This window comes from Ursus americanus, chromosome 34 (assembly GCF_024610735.1).
Source record: "Ursus americanus isolate L20-20 chromosome 34, mUrsAme1.1.p, whole genome shotgun sequence".
NCBI lineage: Eukaryota > Metazoa > Chordata > Mammalia > Carnivora > Ursidae > Ursus > Ursus americanus.
In genome coordinates, this window is record NC_142160.1 from 13,765,511 (window position 1) to 13,778,803 (window position 13,293).

Consider the following 13,293-nt stretch of genomic DNA (forward strand, 5'->3'; position numbering starts at 1 on the left):
GACTCTGCCTCGGAAATATCAGACTTTCATGTCTGTATGCCAGCGGGCTCCATCCTGGCTGCCCTCAGTCATCCAGGCACCATGCCAGCCCATTGACCCCACAGGGTCCTTTGACTGGTGGATGGGCCCAGAGATTTCCACTTCTACATGGCACCTCAGTTGACTCTGATGCCTGCCCAGATTTGAGAAACACTGCTCTAGGCTCTGGGCACGCAGAGCCCTGTCCTTTTTCCTGGAGCCCCGCCTGGGTCATGATTCCGTTTCCCCGACCTCTGTCTTCAGAGAGGGGGAAAACTGGAGTATTTGTAAAGTCCCTATTGTGTCTCGGGTGCTTTAAATATATTCTTTCATTTCATCTTCACAACACGCTTATGAAGTATGCATCGTTATCTTTATTTAGGGATGGGAAAACCAATATTCAGAGAGCCTGGGTAATTTTCCCAAAGGCTCACAAGCAGACAATGGCAGTCCAGGGATCCAGCCTCCAATCTGCCAGCATCGACAGCCTTCTTATTTGAAAAAGTGTGGTCCCTGGGACCTATTAGAAATGCAAATGCTTGGGTGCCATCTCAGACCTACCCAGTTTCTTTGGGAGTGGGGTCCAGAAACCTGTATTTTATCAAGCCCCCCAAAATGATTCTGAGGCACCCTCAAGACTAAGACTACGTATTTCCCTGCTATATTGTCTTGTCTCTTTTTCCTTATGTTTTTGCTCAGAAGAATTGGCATATTTCTTTTCCAGAAACCCCACTATCAGCTCACTGTGCTGTTCCACTCCTATCTTTCTCAACCAGCAGTTTTATTATGCACACCCTGCTCATTTCCTTAGCGACACTCACGGTATCTGAGCGAGCATGGGGACCCAATTAGCTTCCGGTTTTGCACTAACTTACCTCAGTCTTTTAAATCTTCCCTGGTACATTTTAAGACATTGAAGACACTGACTTCCAGCCCTCTTTTAAACTTGGGAGTGTACTGTGTGTAGGCAGAGGGAAGTTTAATCACACCAACTTCTTCATTACACGATAACCACCACAGCTGGCAAATCCCTACTGGGGGTCTACTCTGAGCTTGGATTCTCAGGTAAAGGAGGGAAACATCCAGTGGCCTTGGAAAGTTTCATTTAGCATTGAACTGTATCTCTTTAAAGTGAGGCAAGAGCGGGGAGATTCTTGAACATGGATCTGCCGATAACATGGCACCTCCTCAAAACTATAATCTCATTCAGGGTTGGATGATGTCCAAGGCAAACCAGAAACGCTCCCAGGCTGCTCTGCCAAAAGATTTGGGGTGGCAAACACCTCTCACTGACTCTACCTCTCTCTGGACATGCAGAAAGTCTGGGTTGCTCAGCAAAAGCCTGATGACTCCGTATACCAGTTTGATCCCACCTTCAGAAGGATGCTTATGCTATTCGGACATTTGAGAAATGAATTTATTCCAATACCTTACCTTCATACATAATGCATAATGACTGGTGAAGGACTGGTGAAGGATTAGCATTTTGAAGTTCAAAATACCTAAAGTTTCCTTGGATGGCCGAGGCATGATTATTATAGAATAAGGGGAAATAGAAGGTTGAGGAGGGAAACTTAGTTTAGGGGTATGTATATATGTGTGTTTGTTTGTTTGTTTGTTTGTTTCCAGTTACATTTAGCTTTCCAGATTGTTTCTTCAATGTCATCTCTCACCAGAATACTCCATGAATAAATATTAGGTTATATCGCTGGACCATCTGTAATGGTCATGTTATTCTGTTCCTTGGCGTGCTCACGGGGTTGTATCCTAACTGGAATTCCAGTTGGTAGATTGAGATGCACTAGATCCATTTATATCTTTCATTCTCTTTTTCTAAATATATTCTCCCTGGATTAGAGTTCCTAGCTGTGAGTACTCTTGGGCCAGCTTAATTACCAAAAATGAATTATGGATTCACCATACAGTGACCTTGCAAGAAGTATCATGGCGGCTCAATTTCAAATTCCGCTTGAATTTCAAATATATCCTTGATATATTTTGCTTAGCAGTTTATTTGCCTTCTCATCACCCCTATTTCCCCTGAGTAACAGCACAGAACTCTAGCAATGGAAGCCAACAATGGGGAGTAACTCAAAAGTGTAGCTATTTTCATTAGCAAACTATTTTGGGGTGAACAGTCCACATTTAACATTCTCATGCTCACAGCACTTTAGATAAGTATGATTCCCCCACCTTGGGTTCAAGAGAATATTTTGGAGATGATAGGCAGAAAGTAGAATTAGCAAAACAGAGCTATCAATTTTCATGTTGAAAAGATTTAGAGAGAATGATGGCATCTTATACTTAACAATGAACATACAAGGACTTCTAAAAGTTGGCAAACTGTAAGAAAAACACATTTAGAAAATTGTACAATGATTTAATGTTCTGGCTCTACTGCCAATTCACTTGTGTTTTTGTTTTTGTTTTTTGTTTTTGTTTTTGTTTTTCCCCTAAATATTTAAAATGAAATTTAAAGCACAGTTGATCTTGGCTTGGGTAGGCAGCCTAGATATTAACTGGGGATTTAGTTAATATGTAAGGGCTGATCTGTGTCTGATGGTGGGAGCCAAATAGCCCCCTTGGAAATTTCCAAGGATGTTAACTAGTCTTTTGTAATCCCTCTCCTTGCCTTCCTGTTAGTCTCTACCTGTTCTAGTTGTATGCTAATTTGCCACATAGAATTCTGATTTTATGGAATTGCTACCTCAGTGTATATGGGGAAAACAAAATTTAATGAAACCCTTGATTTTGAAGATCTTGAGTTTTTCGTATTAGATTTTTGGAAGAGAAACATCATCTTAATTTATTTCTATTTTAATAATCTGCAAGGCTCAATAATTAAATGTAAGTTATGGAATGCCCCTTTCCAATATCCTACTCGTTAAACCAACGCTAAACCTCGAAAATATTGAGTCAGTGGTCTGCAATTCCCCATGCAAAACCTCCATAAAGCAGAAATAGAAATGTCCTCATTGTTATTACAAACAGACAAAATCAATAACAACAACAAAACAATTTTTACACTAATTTCCAGGATGGTATGTTGGCCTTTGCAAGGGTTTTATTTATTAGACATGTTCTAATATCTTTGTTTTTTTCAGATAAAATAGCTTTATCGCTTTAACCTCTTAGCCTCTACCTCTTGCCATACGACCACTAGCAGTCCCAAGAACAAGGGATGCATCCAAAATTCCAACTGAGTCAGTTGTTCGACTACTCAACATCCCCTATGAGAAGTCTTATACAAGAGCTTTTGTTTCAGAATGAAGTACCGGGAAAATTTTGCTTCCCCCAAGAAAGGCATGTTTTTTCCTCCTGGGCAATAAGAACCATGTAATTGAACATATTTTCCTTTGTGTTTGGCTGCCAGGAATCTCTGAACCAAACTTCTAGCCCAAATTTTTATGGCCCACATCTCTGGGTTCTTCCCTTCTCCTTGATATAGATCTTCGATCCTGACTTTTGTTTATAGAAAATATGCCATTATTTAAAAAAATTACAGAAGTCTGAATAGCTGCCTGAAATTATTATAGAATAAAGTAGGTTATAAATAAACCAGTAAGTCAATTGTTCAAAAAACAATGCATTTTGGCGGGGAGATCACTTTGCAGAATGGTCTTTCGGCTCCTAACCCAACCCACAGAAGCCTTTCTCATTTCAGGGCCCCTTTCCTGTACATTTCCCATGTGCCAGACTGATGTGCTCCTGGCAGGGAGGTTTACAAGTGTTAACAAGTCTTTCAAGGAAGGCTTAAGGAGAAGACACAAATTCAAATAATGCAAGACAAAACAAAATGGGTGTGAAGTAGCAATAAAGACAACTTGATGCGAACACCTGGGTGTCTCAGTTAAGCGGCTGCCTTTGGCTCAGGTCATGTTCCCAGGGTCCAGGGATCAAGCCCTGCATCAGGCTCCTTGCTCAGCAGGGAACCCGCTTCTCCCCCTGCTTGTGCTCACTCTCACTCTCTCTCTGACAAATAAAAAATAAAATCTTAAAAAAAAAATTTGATGTGGGGGGACTGGGGAAGCAACAATTCACTTTGCAAGGGTTTGAAAGATAAAGCGGTTTTTCAAAGGCTACAATTGTGGTCAGGTCATTTCAAGCCAAAGAGGCTGCCTGAAGAAAGCATAATGTCGCTAAATTATGGTGAGAAATGACAAAACAGTGCTGTTGTGGAGCATTGGTAATAAGTAATAGATTATCATTAATATTGTTCCCCAAGGAAGACAGGTTTATCTAGAGGTGAGTAATATTTTTTAAAAGGGACTTTGGAGAATTTCAACTGTTAATTTTTTGAGGAACCTCCATACTGTTTTCCACAGCAGCTGCACCAATTTCCATTCCCACCAATCGATGCATAAGGGTTCTTCTTCCTCCACATCCTCACCATTTCTTTTTCTTTCTTTCTTTCTTTCTTTCTTTCTTTCTTTCTTTCTTTCTTTCTTTCTTTCTTTCTTTTTTGATGCTAGCCTTTTGGACAGGTGCGAGGTGACATCTCATTGTGATTTTGACTTGCATTTCCCTGATGATGAGTGATGCTGAGCATCTTTTCATGTGTCTATTGGCATCTGTATGTCTTCTTAGGAAAAATATGCTTTTCCTTTTCTTTGATAGGAAAGTGTCACGGGGATTTCCCCAATGCCTCTTGATCATGATTAAGGCTATTTCTTAATTGACAGAACGGGGAGAGGGAGCACAAGAGGAAAGGAGAAGACAATGCAAGACGAAAAAGGAAGGAAAAAGTGATGGTGGGGATTAGCTGTATTTTCCTAAGGCAGAGAGCGTGCATGACGATAAAGACCGCATGGATGTCTTCTCAACAAAGAATTTCTCTGGATTAGGTCCGACTGAAATTGAGAAGGGTGGAGTGAATAAGGCATGGAAAGATGTCAGTGGGGGAGTTACTGGGTCAGACTGTTCTGCTGTTGGGCTGGGACGCAGTGGTGATTTGATGGGGGACTCAGTTTGGTACAATGAAGCCATCAAGCGTTGTGACGTGTGTTGTGTAGGGATGGGGCGGTTGGGGCACAGGTGGACAGTGGGGAGGAGTCGTGGCGTACCCTGAGGCTTGCCTGTATTGATGTTGGACTTCCACGGCACCACCCTGAACTGTTTGACTTTGGGACCTAATTTACGACATCAAGAAGAGCCGCTTGAGCAGAACCAGAGGGAAATTTCATAAACAGCGAAGGCAGTGATTCTTACTGGCTGTGTGCTTTTGGAAACAATTTACACAAGGGCTGATTTCGACATGCACTAATATATACAGTCTAGCTGGCGTTTTGTATGGAAACTTTAATAAACGGTTCTAATTGGTGCTTCATTTACATAGATTAGAGAGTTCCACAGGCCTGCCTATCTGGCCTTAGGGATTTGGGGTTATTTAATGGAGAAGCCAGTTTGATCAGGGAATCCTGGCAAAGTTAGCCTGATACAAAGTAGGCAGTTTTAAATAATTTTTATTCTTTTTTAAAAGTCTCTAAGCAGGGGCGCCTGGGCGGCTCGGTCGTTAAGCGTCTGCCCTCGGCTCAAGGCATGGTCCTGGTGTTCTGGGATGGAGCCCCACATCAGGCTCCTCCGCTGGGAGCCTACTTCTTCCTCTCCCACTCTCCCTGCTTGTGTTCCCTCTCTCGCTGGCTGTCTCTCTCTGTCAAATAAATAAAATCTTAAAAAAAAAAAAGTCTCTAAGCAGTGATGTAATAGCAAAGGCTTAGGGACAAATGAAATGCCATTCAATAAGGAACAGATTATATAAAGTATGTCTATCCACAAAATTAAATGTGCACCTTTAAAATAGTGAGACATGTAATGCTAAGGCACGCTGCCTAAGATGTATGTTTAAGCTCAGAAAGAAGATGTAAAACAATGTGCAAACATTGGTATACTAACACTTGTGTTTTAAAAAAAGAGGGAGTTGTGGGGCACCTGGGTGGCTCAGTCAGTTAAGCGTCTGACTCTTGGTTTCGGCTCAGGTCATGATCTCGGGGTCGTGAGATGGAGCCTGGCATTGGGCTCTGCCCTGGGCTTGGAGCCTGATTAAGATTCACTCTCTCCCCCCACCCCTCCCCCACCCCTCTTAAAAAATGAATAAATAAAAAGAGAAGGAGTGCTGTATATACATATCACTGTATATGCCTAGTATTTCTCTGGAAGGCCACAGAAGAAACTAGTGACAGTAGCTGGCCCTGGGGAAGGAATATCAGGGATCAGGAGTAAGAAGGAGACTTAATTTTTCACTGTGTTTCTTTTCATACTAGACAGTCTTAACTTGAGTTTCTTTTACTCTTGTCCAGTGGCTTGAACTAGCTTTCCATCTCTTTCCATGATTCAGGAAAAGAGAACCCCTGTGTCAACAGCAGGTGGGAGAGCTTTGATTTTCCAGTGATGTTTGATGTGGTTTTATCCCAGATTTCCCCACAGCCTGGGTCAGGGCAGATACTGACTGACTTTGGTGTGAAGTTAGTTGTTGTGGTTGTTTTGTTTTGGTTTAAAGGCTCTTCTTCAGACAAATGAATGGGAAGAACTCCCTCCTTCTGTGTGAAGGTAACATAGTGAGCACAGTGGGATGGTTCTCATTCACCACTTATCCCCATGGTTAGGTACTGTTGTGCAGTCTGTGTACTGCACAACCATTTGTGGTGGTCCTAAACTGGGTCAACTTGCTGGTGAGACTGAATTCCAACCCCTTCACTTGGCACATCACTAACAGAAAACTCAAGCTGTAGGTAGCACTTCCCTACTTTTCCATTTGCCCTTACAGTCTTCAGGGCGACCAAGTCCAAGGAACTACTGTAAGTCGTTGTGGTGAATGATAAGAGTATCATAGAGAAGTGTCTATGAAAGACTCCAAAGAACGAGGAGGAGGCAGTTTACCCTGAATGGTGATGGTTGCAACACATGGAGTAGTCTAGGCCAGCAGTTCTCAACTGGGGCCCTCTAAGGAAATTTGGACAAAGTTTGGAGACGTTTTTGGTTGCCTCAAATGGGAGTGGTGGTGTTACTGGCATCTGGTGAATGGAGACCAGGGATGCTGCTGGACACCCTACAACACACAGGACATCATGCCCCCACAAAGAATTATCTAGCCCCCAGTGTCAGCAGTGCTGCCATTGAGAAACCTGGTCGGATGCTGTGGTGACAAATAACGTTAAAAAATCCCAGTGGCTTCACCCAACAACTAATTAATTTTTCCCTCGTGCGCTATGTCCAACATGAGTTGGCCATGCAGCCCTGCTCATCCTGGTCCCATCAGGGAGTCTGGCTGAGGGGAGATTCGTTTCCAAGCGGTCTTCCACCATGTCTGTGACAGGGAAGGGAACTTGGTGGGTCACACAGTAGATTTTAAAGCTTCTGCCCAGAATCGGCACATATCTTTTCCAATCAGATTCCGTTGGCCATGATGTAGCCCATAGGCCATGCCTAAATTCAAAGCAGGTGGGACGTGCATTTCCACCTTGTACCCAGAAGGAGAGAGGGGGAATAATTGTGAACGTGCTCACGACTCTCACACTGATGGCAGTGGTGGTGTGCCGCTGGTGTGAGGATTCAAGGAAGGCTTCTGTTCTTGTCACCTATCGCTGCCTAACGCACCACCCCAAACTTAGGGGCTAAGGACAAAAGTCATTTAATTTGCTTCTGAAGCTGAAATCTGGATGGGGCTGGATGGGAACAGCTCATCTCTACACCATGTGGCGTCACCTGGGGCAGCGTGAAGAGTGGGGGCCAGGATCCTCTGAAAGCTTGATCACTCCCAAGTCTGGCAGTTGGTGCTGGCTGTAGACTGTGACCTCAGCTGTGACTGTCAGCTGGACCACCTACACATGGCCTCTACATGCGGCTGTTTGGCTTCCTCACAACATGGTGGCTGGGTTCCAAGGCAGAGTCAACGCTGCCAGTTTCTTCGAGCCTGAGTCTGGCAACTGGCACAGTATCACTTCATAGTCCATTCATTGAGAAGTTCTAGAGCCCAGATTTATAGGGGAAGGAACACAGACCATGTTTCAACAGAAGGGAGGTCACAGAATCTGGGGGTCATGTTGTAAAGCTACTTCCTAGGTCGGTGACAGGGCTGAAGAGATAGCAAGATTTCCTCAGGTGCAGTCTGGGGAATGAGCATGAGCCCGGGCACATCAGAGCCGAATTTATTCCAGTTTTTCAGCTGGTCCTGCTTCATAGCTACTCACTCCTAGTGCCAATATCAACCTTATAAAAATGTCTTGATCAATACATGAATGTGAACTGCAGTCTGGGTTTATTCTGATTTAATTGTCTAAGATTAGACATCACTCATTTTCATGCAAACAAATTAAATTATTAAAAAAATGAGGCTACCAAAATTCTCCATTAGATATTTGTTTCTGTAATAATAGTTTAGTTTACCTCAGTTTGGGGAGTTAGTGTATTAGTGGCATTGACTATGCTTTGGATTCATTTTGCTTTGAACTTCATAGTTCCATTTGGACTTCTAAGCTGTCTGGACCTGACCTGAAGCACTTTCTTCAGGAATAAGATGAGGTAGGGGTGGAGGAGTCGCATAAAAGGATCACGATCTTTCCGATGTTGAGAATTACTACCAATATCCACGTGTGTTCCTGTCTTTCCCGAGTCAATCCTAACAGCATCGTTCAGACAACCACAGAATTTTAGAATTGAGAGCGTCTTTCAAGGTCATCTAAGATGAACTTCCTAATTTTGCCTGGGAGGAAAATGAGAAAGAGACAAAGTGACCTCCTGGGGTTTCGACTCACCCTGGCGCAGGAAGAGGAAGGGCAGCTGGTGGAACTGGAGGGGACCCACTGATCAACTACAGGGCATCGGATGATTCCCCCTGCGTTCGTGCGGAGGGAGAAGCAGCTTCTTAGCTTCTGCTGCTCTGCCTTCTCTTATGACCTCTGTCCTAGCCCTTGGCTGCATCTACTCCAGGTCCGAAGGCCTGGACCATTCCATCTGGCTTCTGATTATGCACTGGCAGCTGCCTTTCTCCTCATCCTTTGTTCTCACTCTTTTGAATCCAAGCGGGAGTTGCCCCACTGATAGCATTTAAATTCAGCTCATGAAAAATTCTATAACAAGTGTACTTGACAGTTTGATCTCTGGCTTCTCCCACACATTTGCCCTTTATACCCTGAGAGCCATAAGCTTCATTTCCTTGGAGCAGATTGCAATTTCAATGGAAAGGAAATAACTGTGTGGCCTTCAAGCTGAGCCCAGTTCTCACAAGGACCAAACAAAGCTTAATCCTGAGCGAGAAAACTCAGGCTCCGGATCAGGCTCTGGAAATCTCTCCCCCTGCACAGCTTGGAGGTTGAGACCTTAGAAAATCCCTGACCTGGATTCAAAACTCAGCCCTGCCTTTTACTTGCTGTGTGATCCCAGCAAGATGCTTAACCTCAGTTTCCCCTTCTATTAACGGGAACATTCATTAGTGCCCACCTCAAAGATTATTCAGTTGTTCGATCATTCAGTAAATATTTGTTAGTGCATCCCATGTGTCCAACTTGTGCAGTTTACAATCCAGGGAGGAAGGAAAACAGGAATAAAATAATCACAAATAAGTATAAAATTAAAGGTAAATAAATTCAGGAGCCATAAGCTCCTAGATCAGGACTTTCTGGAAAGAAAGCAATCAGTATCCCCTCCACCCCGCTCTTTCCATAAGAAAGACGACTTCCCTGGGGAAGGGAAGATGGAGCTCACATTACAGAATGATTACGAGGAAGGTGACCGGGCAAAGGGGTAACACAGAGCAACTTCCTGCAGGAGGGCAAGCCGTAGGTACGAATGTAAGGCAGGGGAAAGCATGAGGCTGCCGGGGACTGAAGACGGACAGCCAGAGTGCTAGAACCCGGCGGGGGAGTGAGCGAGGCTTAAGGGGCTGGGGCCAGTTAGCCTGCCTCTTAGGTGGCAGGACCGTGGGCTGGACCCTGGCTAAGGTTTAGGTAATTGCAGGACCAGATTTGCATTTGAAAAGATCCGTCTGGCTGCAGGGAGGAAGGAAAGGGAGTGGAGTACTGGTTCTTAGTCTTGGCCTTCAAAGCGAGGCTTTCAAACAATTACCTGGCCCCGCCCCTAGAGAGTCTGCGGTCGTCCGTAGATTACAGTATTTGCCAGGGTTGAGATTCATCCTGAAAGGAGGCTTGCGGGGAAGAAGAATTGGAGAAGTGCCACAGCAACCCAGATCAGAAATGATGGAACAAATTCTCGGCAGAGGCAGAGGCCTCTGGGTCTAGGGCAGTGATTCTTCAAGGGTGCTGGACTTCCCATCCCCCCCCCCCCCAGGGCTTGTTAACATGCAGATTTCTGGGCCCCTGGATTCAGTCGGACTGCGGTGGGGCCTGCGAATTTGCATTTCTGACAATTTCCCCAGATCGGGGAATGTTGCTAGTTTGGAGGCCACACTTGGAGAATCCCTGATCTGGAGAAAAGCTGTCAAATTTGGCAGATAAAATTAACAGGATTTGGTGTTAGATTGTTTATGCAGGTAGGCGTAAAGGAGGATTCGGGAACTCTTCTCTTTTTTGAATTTTGCAGTGGAACGTATGGGCTAGTCCTGTTCACTGGCATTCAGGGAACGGGTGATCAGACCAAAGAAGATCATGAATTCAATGCTGCATGTGTATCTGAGTGTGCCTTTGAAAGAACTAAGTGGATATGTCGAGTAGGGACATGTATTTGGAACTCAGAATGAAGGTGATTAGAGATATACATTTGAGGGTCATTGTATAAATGCTTATTGAAGCCAAGGATTTACCAACAGGATCATTCAATTCTCTTCCTTTCTTTTGCTCTTATCCACAGTTTGAAAGCTCTGGCTTCTCTTCTCTTGGTCTTTCCAAAGTGCCATAATCCTTCCAGCCTCCCTGCCTTCTTATCTGCTCTCTGTTCTGAAGAATGCTTCCTCTTCCCCTTCCATAATTTAGCTCCTTTTCCTCCTTTGGATTCCCCCCTCTTCCCCTCCCCAGCTTGGTCCTGTGTGGTATTAACAACCAGGTACCTTTGTTTCTCCTGTAGCATAAATCAGAGTTGGCTTTTATGTGTGTTTATGTGTGTGATTATTTGCTAAACGGTCATCTCTCCCATGACACTCTCAGACAACACCCTTGCTACCCGAGGGCTTGGCTCAATATCTTAGGAAAAACTTCGGAGACACTTGATGAGTGTCCAGCATGTCAGTCACGGAGACGGTAGCTGTTTTAAGCAGTGGCGATTTCTCAGGAAGGGGGAGAAGCGGTGAGTTTTATGAAGCTGTTTATTCAGCGAGGAGATGAAGTTTTGCAGGACTGTGTGAACCGGCAACTGCGCCATCTGGTGGAAGCAAGCGATACAACAGCTATGATCTCAGACGAGGCTCAGCGTTGCTTAAACACTGTTGCCCTGGGAGAAAAGACTCATTTCTTACACTTAAAAAATAAGAGTAAATTTCATTAGAGGGAAGACAGACTCTCACTCTTTGAGAGATCTAGTCGGAGAAAATTGGATATTTATTGAAAATAGTGTTGACTTTTCAAGAAGAGCAGCATCAGAATTGAGGGGGGTTTATTGAAAGGACTCACATGGAAATAAGGAAGTTAGAGGTCTCCACCCAAAGCCAGAATCAGAGAAAAACAGGAACAGGCATATAGCTGGACTTCTCAGACTGATTTGCATTTTGGAACTGGCCAGTCAGTGAGGATATTGCTCATCTCTAGCCATCTGTCTTGTAAGCCCTGCAGTGTCAGGCTTGGGTATCAGTTACTCTCTCCCTTCCTTGTTCCACCTTTGGGGCCCTTCCTCCGAAAGGGGCAAGGTGTCACTAACTGATTAGGGCAGTAACTCGGGCTGTGCAATGTGGCATGTGGGGGTCTGAGACTGTTCTTATGATTTTTCTTTGTTTCTAATTTCTCTTACAATGAGGAAGTAGAGGGGGGAGATAGAGAGAGAATCTCAAGCTGACTCCCCACTGAGCGTGGAGGCTGACCCTGAGCTTGATCCCAGGACCCTGAGCTCAAGACCTGAGCTGAGATCAAGAACCGGGTGCTTAACCAACTGAGCCACCCAGGTGCCCCTACTTCAATTATTCTTGCCACTACCATTAGACTTAGTGAAGGACATGAAACCAAATAGTTTGATCCTGGCCAGTCACTTCCTGGATATGATGTCCCTCTTAGAGCTTTTGTATCTGGCTACTTCATAGACCCCTGCCCAGACTGCATATTGTTTGCTCAAGAGTCTGGTGCCCTCTCTTCTTCCACTCAGATATGACCATTGTTGGGGCTCACATAGTACAGAACAGAATCACTGTATCAGTGAAAGGCGTTTTGATTTGAACAGGCTTAACTCATAAGGGAATTTATTTCTTATAAACTAGAAAGTCCAGCATTAGAATGGCCGTCAAGTGAGGGTTGATCCAGTGGTCCAATGTGGTCAAAACCCCTATTTTTTTCCATGTCACCATCTATAATGTTGGCTTTATCTTCTTTTTTAAAGATTTATTTATTTATTTGAAAGAGAGAGAGAGCATGAGCAGGGGAGGGGCAGAGGGAGACAGAGATGAGCAGAGTCCCTGTTGAGCACAGACCCCGACACAGGGCTCAATCCCAGGACCCTAAGATCATGACCTGAGCCAAAATAAGAGTCAGACCCTCAACTGACTGAGCCACCCAGGCTGTGTTGACTTGGTGTTAAGGTTGCTCTCCCTTTAAGCCCTCCTCTAGGCCTCTCTCTATCCCTTTGCCTAAAAGCACATCCGTTTTTCTTCCATTTCTTCTTTTAAGGGTCTGAGACTCAAGGCCAATGCTTGTAATTGCCTCTTTTTCAAGTCCCATCATCCCAGAAACTGGGTAATAGTTTTTCTAGTCTCTAAAACATAGAAGTAGTGTTCCCAGTGACTGAGTGTCAGTGCTTTTTCGCAATGGATGCTGGAATTCTCAGGAATCTCTGAAGTGGAGGCATCTCATAGGAGCAGTGGAGCAGATGTGTGTTGCATTTAATTATTCATGTAGGTATTTATTATTAATTTAATTTTGCCTGCTAAAGATGGAGGCTAGTTTATTTTAATGCAATATAACAATGCAACAAAAAGGTCAAATCTTAAGTGTAGAGTTTGATGCGTTTTGCCAATGTGTACATCGATGTAACTACCACCCACATCAGATAGAGAGCATTTTTAGCCCCTCAAAAAGCTCCCCATGCCCCTTCCTGGTTAGAACATCCTTCAAGGTATTTACTTTTCAAGAGAATGGTAACTGTTTCAAACCTAAAGCATGGAAAACAACAAAATGTACCCCGATGCAC

General features: G+C 44.1%; 1 protein-coding gene across 1 annotated transcript in view; it reads left to right on the forward strand.

The window, feature by feature from the left end:
* TMC1 (transmembrane channel like 1) overlaps nt 1-13,293 on the forward strand; it is a 362,945-nt gene that overhangs the window by 164,610 nt on the left and 185,042 nt on the right. The gene's annotated exons all lie outside the window — the stretch shown is intronic.